This window comes from Anoplopoma fimbria, chromosome 15 (genome assembly GCF_027596085.1).
Source record: "Anoplopoma fimbria isolate UVic2021 breed Golden Eagle Sablefish chromosome 15, Afim_UVic_2022, whole genome shotgun sequence".
NCBI classification, from domain to species: domain Eukaryota; kingdom Metazoa; phylum Chordata; class Actinopteri; order Perciformes; family Anoplopomatidae; genus Anoplopoma; species Anoplopoma fimbria.
Genome location: NC_072463.1, coordinates 13,519,128 through 13,536,655, shown reverse-complemented (window position 1 = coordinate 13,536,655; position 17,528 = coordinate 13,519,128). Strand labels below are relative to the sequence as shown.

At 42.5% G+C, this 17,528-nt stretch overlaps 40 non-coding genes across 40 annotated transcripts; all 40 read left to right on the top strand.

The window, feature by feature from the left end:
• Positions 1-243: 243 nt before the first annotated feature.
• trnar-ucg (transfer RNA arginine (anticodon UCG)) lies at positions 244-316 on the top strand. Its single transcript has one exon. It is a non-coding gene; the product is annotated as a tRNA-Arg (tRNA).
• A 302-nt stretch (positions 317-618) lies between these two features.
• Positions 619-691, top strand: trnar-ucg (transfer RNA arginine (anticodon UCG)). Its single transcript has one exon. It is a non-coding gene; the product is annotated as a tRNA-Arg (tRNA).
• Positions 692-936: 245 nt separating this feature from the next.
• Positions 937-1,010, top strand: trnai-aau (transfer RNA isoleucine (anticodon AAU)). Its single transcript has one exon. It is a non-coding gene; the product is annotated as a tRNA-Ile (tRNA).
• A 332-nt stretch (positions 1,011-1,342) lies between these two features.
• Positions 1,343-1,416, top strand: trnai-aau (transfer RNA isoleucine (anticodon AAU)). The gene has a single exon. It is a non-coding gene; the product is annotated as a tRNA-Ile (tRNA).
• An 886-nt stretch (positions 1,417-2,302) lies between these two features.
• trnar-ucg (transfer RNA arginine (anticodon UCG)) lies at positions 2,303-2,375 on the top strand. Its single transcript has one exon. It is a non-coding gene; the product is annotated as a tRNA-Arg (tRNA).
• Positions 2,376-2,620: 245 nt separating this feature from the next.
• trnai-aau (transfer RNA isoleucine (anticodon AAU)) lies at positions 2,621-2,694 on the top strand. Its single transcript has one exon. It is a non-coding gene; the product is annotated as a tRNA-Ile (tRNA).
• A 328-nt stretch (positions 2,695-3,022) lies between these two features.
• On the top strand, positions 3,023-3,096 carry trnai-aau (transfer RNA isoleucine (anticodon AAU)). Its single transcript has one exon. It is a non-coding gene; the product is annotated as a tRNA-Ile (tRNA).
• A 514-nt stretch (positions 3,097-3,610) lies between these two features.
• Positions 3,611-3,683, top strand: trnar-ucg (transfer RNA arginine (anticodon UCG)). The gene has a single exon. It is a non-coding gene; the product is annotated as a tRNA-Arg (tRNA).
• A 302-nt stretch (positions 3,684-3,985) lies between these two features.
• On the top strand, positions 3,986-4,058 carry trnar-ucg (transfer RNA arginine (anticodon UCG)). Its single transcript has one exon. It is a non-coding gene; the product is annotated as a tRNA-Arg (tRNA).
• A 244-nt stretch (positions 4,059-4,302) lies between these two features.
• On the top strand, positions 4,303-4,376 carry trnai-aau (transfer RNA isoleucine (anticodon AAU)). The gene has a single exon. It is a non-coding gene; the product is annotated as a tRNA-Ile (tRNA).
• A 332-nt stretch (positions 4,377-4,708) lies between these two features.
• Positions 4,709-4,782, top strand: trnai-aau (transfer RNA isoleucine (anticodon AAU)). The gene has a single exon. It is a non-coding gene; the product is annotated as a tRNA-Ile (tRNA).
• A 513-nt stretch (positions 4,783-5,295) lies between these two features.
• Positions 5,296-5,368, top strand: trnar-ucg (transfer RNA arginine (anticodon UCG)). The gene has a single exon. It is a non-coding gene; the product is annotated as a tRNA-Arg (tRNA).
• Positions 5,369-5,670: 302 nt separating this feature from the next.
• trnar-ucg (transfer RNA arginine (anticodon UCG)) lies at positions 5,671-5,743 on the top strand. Its single transcript has one exon. It is a non-coding gene; the product is annotated as a tRNA-Arg (tRNA).
• A 245-nt stretch (positions 5,744-5,988) lies between these two features.
• Positions 5,989-6,062, top strand: trnai-aau (transfer RNA isoleucine (anticodon AAU)). Its single transcript has one exon. It is a non-coding gene; the product is annotated as a tRNA-Ile (tRNA).
• A 332-nt stretch (positions 6,063-6,394) lies between these two features.
• Positions 6,395-6,468, top strand: trnai-aau (transfer RNA isoleucine (anticodon AAU)). The gene has a single exon. It is a non-coding gene; the product is annotated as a tRNA-Ile (tRNA).
• Positions 6,469-6,978: 510 nt separating this feature from the next.
• Positions 6,979-7,051, top strand: trnar-ucg (transfer RNA arginine (anticodon UCG)). Its single transcript has one exon. It is a non-coding gene; the product is annotated as a tRNA-Arg (tRNA).
• A 301-nt stretch (positions 7,052-7,352) lies between these two features.
• On the top strand, positions 7,353-7,425 carry trnar-ucg (transfer RNA arginine (anticodon UCG)). Its single transcript has one exon. It is a non-coding gene; the product is annotated as a tRNA-Arg (tRNA).
• Positions 7,426-7,669: 244 nt separating this feature from the next.
• Positions 7,670-7,743, top strand: trnai-aau (transfer RNA isoleucine (anticodon AAU)). Its single transcript has one exon. It is a non-coding gene; the product is annotated as a tRNA-Ile (tRNA).
• Positions 7,744-8,075: 332 nt separating this feature from the next.
• trnai-aau (transfer RNA isoleucine (anticodon AAU)) lies at positions 8,076-8,149 on the top strand. The gene has a single exon. It is a non-coding gene; the product is annotated as a tRNA-Ile (tRNA).
• Positions 8,150-8,663: 514 nt separating this feature from the next.
• Positions 8,664-8,736, top strand: trnar-ucg (transfer RNA arginine (anticodon UCG)). The gene has a single exon. It is a non-coding gene; the product is annotated as a tRNA-Arg (tRNA).
• A 301-nt stretch (positions 8,737-9,037) lies between these two features.
• Positions 9,038-9,110, top strand: trnar-ucg (transfer RNA arginine (anticodon UCG)). The gene has a single exon. It is a non-coding gene; the product is annotated as a tRNA-Arg (tRNA).
• A 245-nt stretch (positions 9,111-9,355) lies between these two features.
• Positions 9,356-9,429, top strand: trnai-aau (transfer RNA isoleucine (anticodon AAU)). Its single transcript has one exon. It is a non-coding gene; the product is annotated as a tRNA-Ile (tRNA).
• A 331-nt stretch (positions 9,430-9,760) lies between these two features.
• On the top strand, positions 9,761-9,834 carry trnai-aau (transfer RNA isoleucine (anticodon AAU)). Its single transcript has one exon. It is a non-coding gene; the product is annotated as a tRNA-Ile (tRNA).
• Positions 9,835-10,464: 630 nt separating this feature from the next.
• Positions 10,465-10,537, top strand: trnar-ucg (transfer RNA arginine (anticodon UCG)). Its single transcript has one exon. It is a non-coding gene; the product is annotated as a tRNA-Arg (tRNA).
• A 279-nt stretch (positions 10,538-10,816) lies between these two features.
• Positions 10,817-10,890, top strand: trnai-aau (transfer RNA isoleucine (anticodon AAU)). The gene has a single exon. It is a non-coding gene; the product is annotated as a tRNA-Ile (tRNA).
• A 332-nt stretch (positions 10,891-11,222) lies between these two features.
• On the top strand, positions 11,223-11,296 carry trnai-aau (transfer RNA isoleucine (anticodon AAU)). Its single transcript has one exon. It is a non-coding gene; the product is annotated as a tRNA-Ile (tRNA).
• A 514-nt stretch (positions 11,297-11,810) lies between these two features.
• Positions 11,811-11,883, top strand: trnar-ucg (transfer RNA arginine (anticodon UCG)). The gene has a single exon. It is a non-coding gene; the product is annotated as a tRNA-Arg (tRNA).
• Positions 11,884-12,185: 302 nt separating this feature from the next.
• trnar-ucg (transfer RNA arginine (anticodon UCG)) lies at positions 12,186-12,258 on the top strand. Its single transcript has one exon. It is a non-coding gene; the product is annotated as a tRNA-Arg (tRNA).
• Positions 12,259-12,503: 245 nt separating this feature from the next.
• Positions 12,504-12,577, top strand: trnai-aau (transfer RNA isoleucine (anticodon AAU)). Its single transcript has one exon. It is a non-coding gene; the product is annotated as a tRNA-Ile (tRNA).
• Positions 12,578-12,909: 332 nt separating this feature from the next.
• Positions 12,910-12,983, top strand: trnai-aau (transfer RNA isoleucine (anticodon AAU)). The gene has a single exon. It is a non-coding gene; the product is annotated as a tRNA-Ile (tRNA).
• Positions 12,984-13,497: 514 nt separating this feature from the next.
• trnar-ucg (transfer RNA arginine (anticodon UCG)) lies at positions 13,498-13,570 on the top strand. The gene has a single exon. It is a non-coding gene; the product is annotated as a tRNA-Arg (tRNA).
• A 354-nt stretch (positions 13,571-13,924) lies between these two features.
• Positions 13,925-13,997, top strand: trnar-ucg (transfer RNA arginine (anticodon UCG)). The gene has a single exon. It is a non-coding gene; the product is annotated as a tRNA-Arg (tRNA).
• A 243-nt stretch (positions 13,998-14,240) lies between these two features.
• On the top strand, positions 14,241-14,314 carry trnai-aau (transfer RNA isoleucine (anticodon AAU)). The gene has a single exon. It is a non-coding gene; the product is annotated as a tRNA-Ile (tRNA).
• A 332-nt stretch (positions 14,315-14,646) lies between these two features.
• Positions 14,647-14,720, top strand: trnai-aau (transfer RNA isoleucine (anticodon AAU)). Its single transcript has one exon. It is a non-coding gene; the product is annotated as a tRNA-Ile (tRNA).
• A 512-nt stretch (positions 14,721-15,232) lies between these two features.
• trnar-ucg (transfer RNA arginine (anticodon UCG)) lies at positions 15,233-15,305 on the top strand. The gene has a single exon. It is a non-coding gene; the product is annotated as a tRNA-Arg (tRNA).
• A 302-nt stretch (positions 15,306-15,607) lies between these two features.
• Positions 15,608-15,680, top strand: trnar-ucg (transfer RNA arginine (anticodon UCG)). Its single transcript has one exon. It is a non-coding gene; the product is annotated as a tRNA-Arg (tRNA).
• Positions 15,681-15,925: 245 nt separating this feature from the next.
• Positions 15,926-15,999, top strand: trnai-aau (transfer RNA isoleucine (anticodon AAU)). Its single transcript has one exon. It is a non-coding gene; the product is annotated as a tRNA-Ile (tRNA).
• A 330-nt stretch (positions 16,000-16,329) lies between these two features.
• trnai-aau (transfer RNA isoleucine (anticodon AAU)) lies at positions 16,330-16,403 on the top strand. The gene has a single exon. It is a non-coding gene; the product is annotated as a tRNA-Ile (tRNA).
• Positions 16,404-16,917: 514 nt separating this feature from the next.
• trnar-ucg (transfer RNA arginine (anticodon UCG)) lies at positions 16,918-16,990 on the top strand. Its single transcript has one exon. It is a non-coding gene; the product is annotated as a tRNA-Arg (tRNA).
• A 302-nt stretch (positions 16,991-17,292) lies between these two features.
• Positions 17,293-17,365, top strand: trnar-ucg (transfer RNA arginine (anticodon UCG)). The gene has a single exon. It is a non-coding gene; the product is annotated as a tRNA-Arg (tRNA).
• The last annotated feature ends 163 nt before the right edge of the window (positions 17,366-17,528 follow it).

The window sequence follows — 17,528 nt, the reverse complement described above, 5'->3', positions numbered from 1 at the left end:
GATCGTGGTGCTAATACTGAGCCGTCATTGGGTAGATCCCCCATACTAGTCAGCAATAGTAATATATTGACATTTATTCAACTGACTTTCACATGTGAAGCCAGCAGTCTACCATTTAAGGCAATTCTCCGCCGCAGAAGTCAACAGGCCAGCTCTGCAGTATGTCTTTGTACAAAGGATAGCCCCCTCCTATTTAGCATGTGAACCCTGGAACTTGTGAAATGTCACAATTCTAGATTTTGTGACCATGTGGCCTAATGGACAAGGCGTCTGACTTCGGATCAGAAGATTGAGGGTTCGAGTCCCTTCGTGGTTGTGTGCTCCAAGCTGATTATAAGAAATTAAGCAAAATCTCTATTGCTGTAAACTTGTTTATATTCTACTCACATTCACATGTGAAGTCAACAGTGTTCCATTTAGACCATCCTGTTGCAACACAGACCAAGCCTAGCCGATAGGTGCTCGCACCCGATTGACCATACAAACCTGCACACATTTTGGACATTCTGTCTTGGCCAACAGGCCACCTCTGCAGTATGGCTTTATACAAAGGATAGCCCCCTCCTATTTAGCATGTGAACCCTGGCACTTGTGAAATGTCACAATTTTAGATTTTGTGACCATGTGGCCTAATGGACAAGGCGTCTGACTTCGGATCAGAAGATTGAGGGTTCGAGTCCCTTCGTGGTTGTGTGCTCCAAGCTGATTATAAGAAATTAAGCAAAATCTCTATTGCTGTACACTTGTGCATATTCCACTCACATTCACATGTGAAGTCAACAGTGTTCCATTTAACCCATCCTGTTGCGACACAGACCAAGCCACGCCAATAGGTGCTCACACCCGATCGACCGTACAAACCTCCACACGTTTTTGACGTTCTGTCCTTGGCCAATCTGAGAACTATTTCAGTTTAATAATAAGTATGAAAAAAAGGGCCGGTTAGCTCAGATGGTCAGAGCGTGGTGCTAATAACGCCAAGGTCATGGGTTCAATCCCCATACTGGCCAGCCGTGGATATTCACCAAAACAATGTGTTTACAATTGCTGTCAAATTTACGAATCAATGTGGAGAATTTGAGCAGTGTTTCAAGATCGCCAGATTCATAGTAATTTTTTTAAGCTTGTTTGCTGCCAACTTGAATAAAATGCAAGTCACCTTTACTACTAAAATAGTTCAACTTTCAAGCTGTAATCATAGGTTTTGGATGGAAGGTTTTTTGCTCTGCAGATCGACGACTAGGTTGTCACATACGATTGATAATACAAAACTGCTTACGTTTTGGACGGTCTGTCCTGGTTTTATCATGGAGCTAACTGAGTTGAATGAAATACAAGAAATGGCCGGTTAGCTCAGATGGTTAGAGCGTGGTGCTAATAACGCCAAGGTCATGGGTTCAATCCCCATACTGGCCAGCAGTGGTAATTTAACAGAACACTGTGTCTACAAATGACGTGGAGCTTTATGCTTATGAAACAGTATTTAAAAATAAATATCTCAGAAGGTGCTCATAACTCCATGGTTATGGGTTCATTCCCTGAAAAATTAAAACCAAGCCGTTTAGCCCAGATGCGCAGATCGTGGTGCTAATACTGAGCCGTCATTGGGTAGATCCCCCATACTAGTCAGCAATAGTAATTCAACGAATCAATGTGTCTACAGCCGCAGTGGATGCTTCTATTCATGAGCCAGTAAAAAGTTTGAGATGACGGAAGGTATTATGCTCTGCAAAAAGAGATATCATCGAGTATATTGACATTTATTCAACTGACTTTCACATGTGAAGCCAGCAGTCTACCATTTAAGGCAATTCTCCGCCGCAGAAGTCAACAGGCCAGCTCTGCAGTATGTCTTTGTACAAAGGATAGCCCCCTCCTATTTAGCATGTGAACCCTGGAACTTGTGAAATGTCACAATTCTAGATTTTGTGACCATGTGGCCTAATGGACAAGGCTGACTTCGGATCAGAAGATTGAGGGTTCGAGTCCCTTCGTGGTTGTGTGCTCCAAGCTGATTATAAGAAATTAAGCAAAATCTCTATTGCTGTAAACTTGTTTATATTCTACTCACATTCACATGTGAAGTCAACAGTGTTCCATTTAGACCATCCTGTTGCAACACAGACCAAGCCTAGCCGATAGGTGCTCGCACCCGATTGACCATACAAACCTGCACACATTTTGGACATTCTGTCTTGGCCAACAGGCCACCTCTGCAGTATGGCTTTATACAAAGGATAGCCCCCTCCTATTTAGCATGTGAACCCTGGCACTTGTGAAATGTCACAATTTTAGATTTTGTGACCATGTGGCCTAATGGACAAGGCGTCTGACTTCGGATCAGAAGATTGAGGGTTCGAGTCCCTTCGTGGTTGTGTGCTCCAAGCTGATTATAAGAAATTAAGCAAAATCTCTATTGCTGTACACTTGTGCATATTCCACTCACATTCACATGTGAAGTCAACAGTGTTCCATTTAACCCATCCTGTTGCGACACAGACCAAGCCACGCCAATAGGTGCTCACACCCGATCGACCGTACAAACCTCCACACGTTTTTGACGTTCTGTCCTTGGCCAATCTGAGAACTATTTCAGTTTAATAATAAGTATGAAAAAAAGGGCCGGTTAGCTCAGATGGTCAGAGCGTGGTGCTAATAACGCCAAGGTCATGGGTTCAATCCCCATACTGGCCAGCCGTGGATATTCACCAAAACAATGTGTTTACAATTGCTGTCAAATTTACGAATCAATGTGGAGAATTTGAGCAGTGTTTCAAGATCGCCAGATTCATAGTAATTTTTTTAAGCTTGTTTGCTGCCAACTTGAATAAAATGCAAGTCACCTTTACTACTGAAATAGTTCAACTTTCAAGCTGTAATCATAGGTTTTGGATGGAAGGTTTTTTGCTCTGCAGATCGACGACTAGGTTGTCACATACGATTGATAAAAACTGCTTACGTTTTGGACGGTCTGTCCTGGTTTTATCATGGAGCTAACTGAGTTGAATGAAATACAAGAAATGGCCGGTTAGCTCAGATGGTTAGAGCGTGGTGCTAATAACGCCAAGGTCATGGGTTCAATCCCCATACTGGCCAGCAGTGGTAATTTAACAGAACACTGTGTCTACAAATGACGTGGAGCTTTATGCTTATGAAACAGTATTTAAAAATAAATATCTCAGAAGGTGCTCATAACTCCATGGTTATGGGTTCATTCCCTGAAAAATTAAAACCAAGCCGTTTAGCCCAGATGCGCAGATCGTGGTGCTAATACTGAGCCGTCATTGGGTAGATCCCCCATACTAGTCAGCAATAGTAATTCAACGAATCAATGTGTCTACAGCCGCAGTGGATGCTTCTATTCATGAGCCAGTAAAAAGTTTGAGATGACGGAAGGTATTATGCTCTGCAAAAAGAGATATCATCGAGTATATTGACATTTATTCAACTGACTTTCACATGTGAAGCCAGCAGTCTACCATTTAAGGCAATTCTCCGCCGCAGAAGTCAACAGGCCAGCTCTGCAGTATGTCTTTGTACAAAGGATAGCCCCCTCCTATTTAGCATGTGAACCCTGGAACTTGTGAAATGTCACAATTCTAGATTTTGTGACCATGTGGCCTAATGGACAAGGCGTCTGACTTCGGATCAGAAGATTGAGGGTTCGAGTCCCTTCGTGGTTGTGTGCTCCAAGCTGATTATAAGAAATTAAGCAAAATCTCTATTGCTGTAAACTTGTTTATATTCTACTCACATTCACATGTGAAGTCAACAGTGTTCCATTTAGACCATCCTGTTGCAACACAGACCAAGCCTAGCCGATAGGTGCTCGCACCCGATTGACCATACAAACCTGCACACATTTTGGACATTCTGTCTTGGCCAACAGGCCACCTCTGCAGTATGGCTTTATACAAAGGATAGCCCCCTCCTATTTAGCATGTGAACCCTGGCACTTGTGAAATGTCACAATTTTAGATTTTGTGACCATGTGGCCTAATGGACAAGGCGTCTGACTTCGGATCAGAAGATTGAGGGTTCGAGTCCCTTCGTGGTTGTGTGCTCCAAGCTGATTATAAGAAATTAAGCAAAATCTCTATTGCTGTACACTTGTGCATATTCCACTCACATTCACATGTGAAGTCAACAGTGTTCCATTTAACCCATCCTGTTGCGACACAGACCAAGCCACGCCAATAGGTGCTCACACCCGATCGACCGTACAAACCTCCACACGTTTTTGACGTTCTGTCCTTGGCCAATCTGAGAACTATTTCAGTTTAATAATAAGTATGAAAAAAGGGCCGGTTAGCTCAGATGGTCAGAGCGTGGTGCTAATAACGCCAAGGTCATGGGTTCAATCCCCATACTGGCCAGCCGTGGATATTCACCAAAACAATGTGTTTACAATTGCTGTCAAATTTACGAATCAATGTGGAGAATTTGAGCAGTGTTTCAAGATCGCCAGATTCATAGTAATTTTTTTAAGCTTGTTTGCTGCCAACTTGAATAAAATGCAAGTCACCTTTACTACTAAAATAGTTCAACTTTCAAGCTGTAATCATAGGTTTTGGATGGAAGGTTTTTTGCTCTGCAGATCGACGACTAGGTTGTCACATACGATTGATAATACAAAACTGCTTACGTTTTGGACGGTCTGTCCTGGTTTTATCATGGAGCTAACTGAGTTGAATGAAATACAAGAAATGGCCGGTTAGCTCAGATGGTTAGAGCGTGGTGCTAATAACGCCAAGGTCATGGGTTCAATCCCCATACTGGCCAGCAGTGGTAATTTAACAGAACACTGTGTCTACAAATGATGTGGAGCTTTATGCTTATGAAACAGTATTTAAAAATAAATATCTCAGAAGGTGCTCATAACTCCATGGTTATGGGTTCATTCCCTGAAAAATTAAAACCAAGCCGTTTAGCCCAGATGCGCAGATCGTGGTGCTAATACTGAGCCGTCATTGGGTAGATCCCCCATACTAGTCAGCAATAGTAATTCAACGAATCAATGTGTCTACAGCCGCAGTGGATGCTTCTATTCATGAGCCAGTAAAAAGTTTGAGATGACGGAAGGTATTATGCTCTGCAAAAAGAGATATCATCGAGTATATTGACATTTATTCAACTGACTTTCACATGTGAAGCCAGCAGTCTACCATTTAAGGCAATTCTCCGCCGCAGAAGTCAACAGGCCAGCTCTGCAGTATGTCTTTGTACAAAGGATAGCCCCTCCTATTTAGCATGTGAACCCTGGAACTTGTGAAATGTCACAATTCTAGATTTTGTGACCATGTGGCCTAATGGACAAGGCGTCTGACTTCGGATCAGAAGATTGAGGGTTCGAGTCCCTTCGTGGTTGTGTGCTCCAAGCTGATTATAAGAAATTAAGCAAAATCTCTATTGCTGTAAACTTGTTTATATTCTACTCACATTCACATGTGAAGTCAACAGTGTTCCATTTAGACCATCCTGTTGCAACACAGACCAAGCCTAGCCGATAGGTGCTCGCACCCGATTGACCATACAAACCTGCACACATTTTGGACATTCTGTCTTGGCCAACAGGCCACCTCTGCAGTATGGCATTATACAAAGGATAGCCCCCTCCTATTTAGCATGTGAACCCTGGCACTTGTGAAATGTCACAATTTTAGATTTTGTGACCATGTGGCCTAATGGACAAGGCGTCTGACTTCGGATCAGAAGATTGAGGGTTCGAGTCCCTTCGTGGTTGTGTGCTCCAAGCTGATTATAAGAAATTAAGCAAAATCTCTATTGCTGTACACTTGTGCATATTCCACTCACATTCACATGTGAAGTCAACAGTGTTCCATTTAACCCATCCTGTTGCGACACAGACCAAGCCACGCCAATAGGTGCTCACACCCGATCGACCGTACAAACCTCCACACGTTTTTGACGTTCTGTCCTTGGCCAATCTGAGAACTATTTCAGTTTAATAATAAGTATGAAAAAAAGGGCCGGTTAGCTCAGATGGTCAGAGCGTGGTGCTAATAACGCCAAGGTCATGGGTTCAATCCCCATACTGGCCAGCCGTGGATATTCACCAAAACAATGTGTTTACAATTGCTGTCAAATTTACGAATCAATGTGGAGAATTTGAGCAGTGTTTCAAGATCGCCAGATTCATAGTAATTTTTTTAAGCTTGTTTGCTGCCAACTTGAATAAAATGCAAGTCACCTTTACTACTGAAATAGTTCAACTTTCAAGCTGTAATCATAGGTTTTGGATGGAAGGTTTTTTGCTCTGCAGATCGACGACTAGGTTGTCACATACGATTGATAATACAAAACTGCTTACGTTTTGGACGGTCTGTCCTGGTTTTATCATGGAGCTAACTGAGTTGAATGAAATACAAGAAATGGCCGGTTAGCTCAGATGGTTAGAGCGTGGTGCTAATAACGCCAAGGTCATGGGTTCAATCCCCATACTGGCCAGCAGTGGTAATTTAACAGAACACTGTGTCTACAAATGACGTGGAGCTTTATGCTTATGAAACAGTATTTAAAAATAAATATCTCAGAAGGTGCTCATAACTCCATGGTTATGGGTTCATTCCCTGAAAAATTAAAACCAAGCCGTTTAGCCCAGATGCGCAGATCGTGGTGCTAATACTGAGCCGTCATTGGGTAGATCCCCCATACTAGTCAGCAATAGTAATTCAACGAATCAATGTGTCTACAGCCGCAGTGGATGCTTCTATTCATGAGCCAGTAAAAAGTTTGAGATGACGGAAGGTATTATGCTCTGCAAAAAGAGATATCATCGAGTATATTGACATTTATTCAACTGACTTTCACATGTGAAGCCAGCAGTCTACCATTTAAGGCAATTCTCCGCCGCAGAAGTCAACAGGCCAGCTCTGCAGTATGTCTTTGTACAAAGGATAGCCCCCTCCTATTTAGCATGTGAACCAACTTGTGAAATGTCACAATTCTAGATTTTGTGACCATGTGGCCTAATGGACAAGGCGTCTGACTTCGGATCAGAAGATTGAGGGTTCGAGTCCCTTCGTGGTTGTGTGCTCCAAGCTGATTATAAGAAATTAAGCAAAATCTCTATTGCTGTAAACTTGTTTATATTCTACTCACATTCACATGTGAAGTCAACAGTGTTCCATTTAGACCATCCTGTTGCAACACAGACCAAGCCTAGCCGATAGGTGCTCGCACCCGATTGACCATACAAACCTGCACACATTTTGGACATTCTGTCTGGCCAACAGGCCACCTCTGCAGTATGGCATTATACAAAGGATAGCCCCCTCCTATTTAGCATGTGAACCCTGGCACTTGTGAAATGTCACAATTTTAGATTTTGTGACCATGTGGCCTAATGGACAAGGCGTCTGACTTCGGATCAGAAGATTGAGGGTTCGAGTCCCTTCGTGGTTGTGTGCTCCAAGCTGATTATAAGAAATTAAGCAAAATCTCTATTGCTGTACACTTGTGCATATTCCACTCACATTCACATGTGAAGTCAACAGTGTTCCATTTAACCCATCCTGTTGCGACACAGACCAAGCCACGCCAATAGGTGCTCACACCCGATCGACCGTACAAACCTCCACACGTTTTTGACGTTCTGTCCTTGGCCAATCTGAGAACTATTTCAGTTTAATAATAAGTATGAAAAAAAGGCCGGTTAGCTCAGATGGTCAGAGCGTGGTGCTAATAACGCCAAGGTCATGGGTTCAATCCCCATACTGGCCAGCCGTGGATATTCACCAAAACAATGTGTTTACAATTGCTGTCAAATTTACGAATCAATGTGGAGAATTTGAGCAGTGTTTCAAGATCGCCAGATTCATAGTAATTTTTTTAAGCTTGTTTGCTGCCAACTTGAATAAAATGCAAGTCACCTTTACTACTAAAATAGTTCAACTTTCAAGCTGTAATCATAGGTTTTGGATGGAAGGTTTTTTGCTCTGCAGATCGACGACTAGGTTGTCACATACGATTGATAATACAAAACTGCTTACGTTTTGGACGGTCTGTCCTGGTTTTATCATGGAGCTAACTGAGTTGAATGAAATACAAGAAATGGCCGGTTAGCTCAGATGGTTAGAGCGTGGTGCTAATAACGCCAAGGTCATGGGTTCAATCCCCATACTGGCCAGCAGTGGTAATTTAACAGAACACTGTGTCTACAAATGACGTGGAGCTTTATGCTTATGAAACAGTATTTAAAAATAAATATCTCAGAAGGTGCTCATAACTCCATGGTTATGGGTTCATTCCCTGAAAAATTAAAACCAAGCCGTTTAGCCCAGATGCGCAGATCGTGGTGCTAATACTGAGCCGTCATTGGGTAGATCCCCCATACTAGTCAGCAATAGTAATTCAACGAATCAATGTGTCTACAGCCGCAGTGGATGCTTCTATTCATGAGCCAGTAAAAAGTTTGAGATGACGGAAGGTATTATGCTCTGCAAAAAGAGATATCATCGAGTATATTGACATTTATTCAACTGACTTTCACATGTGAAGCCAGCAGTCTACCATTTAAGGCAATTCTCCGCCGCAGAAGTCAACAGGCCAGCTCTGCAGTATGTCTTTGTACAAAGGATAGCCCCCTCCTATTTAGCATGTGAACCCTGGAACTTGTGAAATGTCACAATTCTAGATTTTGTGACCATGTGGCCTAATGGACAAGGCGTCTGACTTCGGATCAGAAGATTGAGGGTTCGAGTCCCTTCGTGGTTGTGTGCTCCAAGCTGATTATAAGAAATTAAGCAAAATCTCTATTGCTGTAAACTTGTTTATATTCTACTCACATTCACATGTGAAGTCAACAGTGTTCCATTTAGACCATCCTGTTGCAACACAGACCAAGCCTAGCCGATAGGTGCTCGCACCCGATTGACCATACAAACCTGCACACATTTTGGACATTCTGTCCTGGCCAACAGGCCACCTCTGCAGTATGGCATTATACAAAGGATAGCCCCTCCTATTTAGCATGTGAACCCTGGCACTTGTGAAATGTCACAATTTTAGATTTTGTGACCATGTGGCCTAATGGACAAGGCGTCTGACTTCGGATCAGAAGATTGAGGGTTCGAGTCCCTTCGTGGTTGTGTGCTCCAAGCTGATTATAAGAAATTAAGCAAAATCTCTATTGCTGTACACTTGTGCATATTCCACTCACATTCACATGTGAAGTCAACAGTGTTCCATTTAACCCATCCTGTTGCGACACAGACCAAGCCACGCCAATAGGTGCTCACACCCGATCGACCGTACAAACCTCCACACGTTTTTGACGTTCTGTCCTTGGCCAATCTGAGAACTATTTCAGTTTAATAATAAGTATGAAAAAAAGGGCCGGTTAGCTCAGATGGTCAGAGCGTGGTGCTAATAACGCCAAGGTCATGGGTTCAATCCCCATACTGGCCAGCCGTGGATATTCACCAAAACAATGTGTTTACAATTGCTGTCAAATTTACGAATCAATGTGGAGAATTTGAGCAGTGTTTCAAGATCGCCAGATTCATAGTAATTTTTTTAAGCTTGTTTGCTGCCAACTTGAATAAAATGCAAGTCACCTTTACTACTAAATAGTTCAACTTTCAAGCTGTAATCATAGGTTTTGGATGGAAGGTTTTTTGCTCTGCAGATCGACGACTAGGTTGTCACATACGATTGATAATACAAAACTGCTTACGTTTTGGACGGTCTGTCCTGGTTTTATCATGGAGCTAACTGAGTTGAATGAAATACAAGAAATGGCCGGTTAGCTCAGATGGTTAGAGCGTGGTGCTAATAACGCCAAGGTCATGGGTTCAATCCCCATACTGGCCAGCAGTGGTAATTTAACAGAACACTGTGTCTACAAATGATGTGGAGCTTTATGCTTATGAAACAGTATTTAAAAATAAATATCTCAGAAGGTGCTCATAACTCCATGGTTAGGGTTCATTCCCTGAAAAATTAAAACCAAGCCGTTTAGCCCAGATGCGCAGATCGTGGTGCTAATACTGAGCCGTCATTGGGTAGATCCCCCATACTAGTCAGCAATAGTAATTCAACGAATCAATGTGTCTACAGCCGCAGTGGATGCTTCTATTCATGAGCCAGTAAAAAGTTTGAGATGACGGAAGGTATTATGCTCTGCAAAAAGAGATATCATCGACATTTATTCAACTGACTTTCATATTGACATTTATTCAACTGACTTTCACATGATTTTGAATGCCAGCAGTCTACCATTTAAGGCAATTATAAGAAATTAAGCTCTCTATTGCTGTAAACTTGTTTATATTCTACTCACATTCACATGTGAAGTCAACAGTGTTCCATTTAGACCATCCTGTTGCAACACAGACCAGCTCTGCAGTTGATGTTTTGGACTTTGTACAAAGGATATACCCCCCCCTCCTATTTAGCATGTGAACCCTGGCACTTGTGAAATGTCACAATTTTAGATTTTGTGACCATGTGGCCTAATGGACAAGGCGTCTGACTTCGGATCAGAAGATTGAGGGTTCGAGTCCCTTCGTGGTTGTGTGCTCCAAGCTGATTATAAGAAATTAAGCAAAATATTGCTGTAAACTTGTTTATATTCTACTCAAAATCTCTATTGCTGTACACTTGTGCATATTCCACTCACATTCACATGTGAAGTCAACAGTGTTCCATTTAACCCATCCTGTTGCGACACAGACCAAGCCACGCCAATAGGTGCTCACACCCGATCGACCGTACAAACCTCCACACGTTTTTGACGTTCTGTCCTTGGCCAATCTGAGAACTATTTCAGTTTAATAATAAGTATGAAAAAAAGGGCCGGTTAGCTCAGATGGTCAGAGCGTGGTGCTAATAACGCCAAGGTCATGGGTTCAATCCCCATACTGGCCAGCCGTGGATATTCACCAAAACAATGTGTTTACAATTGCTGTCAAATTTACGAATCAATGTGGAGAATTTGAGCAGTGTTTCAAGATCGCCAGATTCATAGTAATTTTTTTAAGCTTGTTTGCTGCCAACTTGAATAAAATGCAAGTCACCTTTACTACTGAAATAGTTCAACTTTCAAGCTGTAATCATAGGTTTTGGATGGAAGGTTTTTTGCTCTGCAGATCGACGACTAGGTTGTCACATACGATTGATAATACAAAACTGCTTACGTTTTGGACGGTCTGTCCTGGTTTTATCATGGAGCTAACTGAGTTGAATGAAATACAAGAAATGGCCGGTTAGCTCAGATGGTTAGAGCGTGGTGCTAATAACGCCAAGGTCATGGGTTCAATCCCCATACTGGCCAGCAGTGGTAATTTAACAGAACACTGTGTCTACAAATGACGTGGAGCTTTATGCTTATGAAACAGTATTTAAAAATAAATATCTCAGAAGGTGCTCATAACTCCATGGTTATGGGTTCATTCCCTGAAAAATTAAAACCAAGCCGTTTAGCCCAGATGCGCAGATCGTGGTGCTAATACTGAGCCGTCATTGGGTAGATCCCCCATACTAGTCAGCAATAGTAATTCAACGAATCAATGTGTCTACAGCCGCAGTGGATGCTTCTATTCATGAGCCAGTAAAAAGTTTGAGATGACGGAAGGTATTATGCTCTGCAAAAAGAGATATCATCGAGTATATTGACATTTATTCAACTGACTTTCACATGTGAAGCCAGCAGTCTACCATTTAAGGCAATTCTCCGCCGCAGAAGTCAACAGGCCAGCTCTGCAGTATGTCTTTGTACAAAGGATAGCCCCCTCCTATTTAGCATGTGAACCCTGGAACTTGTGAAATGTCACAATTCTAGATTTTGTGACCATGTGGCCTAATGGACAAGGCGTCTGACTTCGGATCAGAAGATTGAGGGTTCGAGTCCCTTCGTGGTTGTGTGCTCCAAGCTGATTATAAGAAATTAAGCAAAATCTCTATTGCTGTAAACTTGTTTATATTCTACTCACATTCACATGTGAAGTCAACAGTGTTCCATTTAGACCATCCTGTTGCAACACAGACCAAGCCTAGCCGATAGGTGCTCGCACCCGATTGACCATACAAACCTGCACACATTTTGGACATTCTGTCCTGGCCAACAGGCCACCTCTGCAGTATGGCATTATACAAAGGATAGCCCCCTCCTATTTAGCATGTGAACCCTGGCACTTGTGAAATGTCACAATTTTAGATTTTGTGACCATGTGGCCTAATGGACAAGGCGTCTGACTTCGGATCAGAAGATTGAGGGTTCGAGTCCCTTCGTGGTTGTGTGCTCCAAGCTGATTATAAGAAATTAAGCAAAATCTCTATTGCTGTACACTTGTGCATATTCCACTCACATTCACATGTGAAGTCAACAGTGTTCCATTTAACCCATCCTGTTGCGACACAGACCAAGCCACGCCAATAGGTGCTCACACCCGATCGACCGTACAAACCTCCACACGTTTTTGACGTTCTGTCCTTGGCCAATCTGAGAACTATTTCAGTTTAATAATAAGTATGAAAAAAAGGGCCGGTTAGCTCAGATGGTCAGAGCGTGGTGCTAATAACGCCAAGGTCATGGGTTCAATCCCCATACTGGCCAGCCGTGGATATTCACCAAAACAATGTGTTTACAATTGCTGTCAAATTTACGAATCAATGTGGAGAATTTGAGCAGTGTTTCAAGATCGCCAGATTCATAGTAATTTTTTTAAGCTTGTTTGCTGCCAACTTGAATAAAATGCAAGTCACCTTTACTACTAAAATAGTTCAACTTTCAAGCTGTAATCATAGGTTTTGGATGGAAGGTTTTTTGCTCTGCAGATCGACGACTAGGTTGTCACATACGATTGATAATACAAAACTGCTTACGTTTTGGACGGTCTGTCCTGGTTTTATCATGGAGCTAACTGAGTTGAATGAAATACAAGAAATGGCCGGTTAGCTCAGATGGTTAGAGCGTGGTGCTAATAACGCCAAGGTCATGGGTTCAATCCCCATACTGGCCAGCAGTGGTAATTTAACAGAACGCTGTGTCTACAAATGACGTGGAGCTTTATGCTTATGAAACAGTATTTAAAAATAAATATCTCAGAAGGTGCTCATAACTCCATGGTTATGGGTTCATTCCCTGAAAAATTAAAACCAAGCCGTTTAGCCCAGATGCGCAGATCGTGGTGCTAATACTGAGCCGTCATTGGGTAGATCCCCCATACTAGTCAGCAATAGTAATTCAACGAATCAATGTGTCTACAGCCGCAGTGGATGCTTCTATTCATGAGCCAGTAAAAAGTTTGAGATGACGGAAGGTATTATGCTCTGCAAAAAGAGATATCATCGAGTATATTGACATTTATTCAACTGACTTTCACATGTGAAGCCAGCAGTCTACCATTTAAGGCAATTCTCCGCCGCAGAAGTCAACAGGCCAGCTCTGCAGTATGTCTTTGTACAAAGGATAGCCCCCTCCTATTTAGCATGTGAACCCTGGAACTTGTGAAATGTCACAATTCTAGATTTTGTGACCATGTGGCCTAATGGACAAGGCGTCTGACTTCGGATCAGAAGATTGAGGGTTCGAGTCCCTTCGTGGTTGTGTGCTCCAAGCTGATTATAAGAAATTAAGCAAAATCTCTATTGCTGTAAACTTGTTTATATTCTACTCACATTCACATGTTCAAAATCTCTATTGCTGTAAACTTGTTTATATTCTACTCACATTCACATGTGAAGTCAACAGTGTTCCATTTAGACCATCCTGTTGCAACACAGACCAAGCCTAGCCGATAGGTGCTCGCACCCGATTGACCATACAAACCTGCACACATTTTGGACATTCTGTCCTGGCCAACAGGCCACCTCTGCAGTATGGCATTATACAAAGGATAGCCCCCTCCTATTTAGCATGTGAACCCTGGCACTTGTGAAATGTCACAATTTTAGATTTTGTGACCATGTGGCCTAATGGACAAGGCGTCTGACTTCGGATCAGAAGATTGAGGGTTCGAGTCCCTTCGTGGTTGTGTGCTCCAAGCTGATTATAAGAAATTAAGCAAAATCTCTATTGCTGTACACTTGTGCATATTCCACTCACATTCACATGTGAAGTCAACAGTGTTCCATTTAACCCATCCTGTTGCGACACAGACCAAGCCACGCCAATAGGTGCTCACACCATCGACCGTACAAACCTCCACACGTTTTTGACGTTCTGTCCTTGGCCAATCTGAGAACTATTTCAGTTTAATAATAAGTATGAAAAAAAGGGCCGGTTAGCTCAGATGGTCAGAGCGTGGTGCTAATAACGCCAAGGTCATGGGTTCAATCCCCATACTGGCCAGCCGTGGATATTCACCAAAACAATGTGTTTACAATTGCTGTCAAATTTACGAATCAATGTGGAGAATTTGAGCAGTGTTTCAAGATCGCCAGATTCATAGTAATTTTTTTAAGCTTGTTTGCTGCCAACTTGAATAAAATGCAAGTCACCTTTACTACTAAAATAGTTCAACTTTCAAGCTGTAATCATAGGTTTTGGATGGAAGGTTTTTTGCTCTGCAGATCGACGACTAGGTTGTCACATACGATTGATAATACAAAACTGCTTACGTTTTGGACGGTCTGTCCTGGTTTTATCATGGAGCTAACTGAGTTGAATGAAATACAAGAAATGGCCGGTTAGCTCAGATGGTTAGAGCGTGGTGCTAATAACGCCAAGGTCATGGGTTCAATCCCCATACTGGCCAGCAGTGGTAATTTAACAGAACACTGTGTCTACAAATGATGTGGAGCTTTATGCTTATGAAACAGTATTTAAAAATAAATATCTCAGAAGGTGCTCATAACTCCATGGTTATGGGTTCATTCCCTGAAAAATTAAAACCAAGCCGTTTAGCCCAGATGCGCAGATCGTGGTGCTAATACTGAGCCGTCATTGGGTAGATCCCCCATACTAGTCAGCAATAGTAATTCAACGAATCAATGTGTCTACAGCCGCAGTGGATGCTTCTATTCATGAGCCAGTAAAAAGTTTGAGATGACGGAAGGTATTATGCTCTGCAAAAAGAGATATCATCGAGTATATTGACATTTATTCAACTGACTTTCACATGTGAAGCCAGCAGTCTACCATTTAAGGCAATTCTCCGCCGCAGAAGTCAACAGGCCAGCTCTGCAATGTCTTTGTACAAAGGATAGCCCCCTCCTATTTAGCATGTGAACCCTGGAACTTGTGAAATGTCACAATTCTAGATTTTGTGACCATGTGGCCTAATGGACAAGGCGTCTGACTTCGGATCAGAAGATTGAGGGTTCGAGTCCCTTCGTGGTTGTGTGCTCCAAGCTGATTATAAGAAATTAAGCAAAATCTCTATTGCTGTAAACTTGTTTATATTCTACTCACATTCACATGTGAAGTCAACAGTGTTCCATTTAGACCATCCTGTTGCAACACAGACCAAGCCTAGCCGATAGGTGCTCGCACCCGATTGACCATACAAACCTGCACACATTTTGGACATTCTGTCCTGGCCAACAGGCCACCTCTGCAGTATGGCATTATACAAAGGATAGCCCCCTCCTATTTAGCATGTGAACCCTGGCACTTGTGAAATGTCACAATTTTAGATTTTGTGACCATGTGGCCTAATGGACAAGGCGTCTGACTTCGGATCAGAAGATTGAGGGTTCGAGTCCCTTCGTGGTTGTGTGCTCCAAGCTGATTATAAGAAATTAAGCAAAATCTCTATTGCTGTACACTTGTGCATATTCCACTCACATTCACATGTGAAGTCAACAGTGTTCCATTTAACCCATCCTGTTGCGACACAGACCAAGCCACGCCAATAGGTGCTCACACCCGATCGACCGTACAAACCTCCACACGTTTTTGACGTTCTGTCCTTGGCCAATCTGAGAACTATTTCAGTTTAATAATAAGTATGAAAAAAAGGGCCGGTTAGCTCAGATGGTCAGAGCGTGGTGCTAATAACGCCAAGGTCATGGGTTCAATCCCCATACTGGCCAGCCGTGGATATTCACCAAAACAATGTGTTTACAATTGCTGTCAAATTTACGAATCAATGTGGAGAATTTGAGCAGTGTTTCAAGATCGCCAGATTCATAGTAATTTTTTTAAGCTTGTTTGCTGCCAACTTGAATAAAATGCAAGTCACTTACTACTAAAATAGTTCAACTTTCAAGCTGTAATCATAGGTTTTGGATGGAAGGTTTTTTGCTCTGCAGATCGACGACTAGGTTGTCACATACGATTGATAATACAAAACTGCTTACGTTTTGGACGGTCTGTCCTGGTTTTATCATGGAGCTAACTGAGTTGAATGAAATACAAGAAATGGCCGGTTAGCTCAGATGGTTAGAGCGTGGTGCTAATAACGCCAAGGTCATGGGTTCAATCCCCATACTGGCCAGCAGTGGTAATTTAACAGAACACTGTGTCTACAAATGACGTGGAGCTTTATGCTTATGAAACAGTATTTAAAAATAAATATCTCAGAAGGTGCTCATAACTCCATGGTTATGGGTTCATTCCCTGAAAAATTAAAACCAAGCCGTTTAGCCCAGATGCGCAGATCGTGGTGCTAATACTGAGCCGTCATTGGGTAGATCCCCCATACTAGTCAGCAATAGTAATTCAACGAATCAATGTGTCTACAGCCGCAGTGGATGCTTCTATTCATGAGCCAGTAAAAAGTTTGAGATGACGGAAGGTATTATGCTCTGCAAAAAGAGATATCATCGAGTATATTGACATTTATTCAACTGACTTTCACATGTGAAGCCAGCAGTCTACCATTTAAGGCAATTCTCCGCCGCAGAAGTCAACAGGCCAGCTCTGCAGTATGTCTTTGTACAAAGGATAGCCCCCTCCTATTTAGCATGTGAACCCTGGAACTTGTGAAATGTCACAATTCTAGATTTTGTGACCATGTGGCCTAATGGACAAGGCGTCTGACTTCGGATCAGAAGATTGAGGGTTCGAGTCCCTTCGTGGTTGTGTGCTCCAAGCTGATTATAAGAAATTAAGCAAAATCTCTATTGCTGTAAACTTGTTTATATTCTACTCACATTCACATGTGAAGTCAACAGTGTTCCATTTAGACCATCCTGTTGCAACACAGACCAAGCCTAGCCGATAGGTGCTCGCACCCGATTGACCATACAAACCTGCACACATTTTGGACATTCTGTCCTGGCCAACAGGCCACCTCTGCAGTATGGCATTATACAAAGGATAGCCCCCTCCTATTTAGCATGTGAACCCTGGCACTTGTGAAATGTCACAATTTTAGATTTTGTGACCATGTGGCCTAATGGACAAGGCGTCTGACTTCGGATCAGAAGATTGAGGGTTCGAGTCCCTTCGTGGTTGTGTGCTCCAAGCTGATTATAAGAAATTAAGCAAAATCTCTATTGCTGTACACTTGTGCATATTCCACTCACATTCACATGTGAAGTCAACAGTGTTCCATTTAACCCATCCTGTTGCGACACAGACCAAGCCACGCCAATAGGTGCTCACACCCGATCGACCG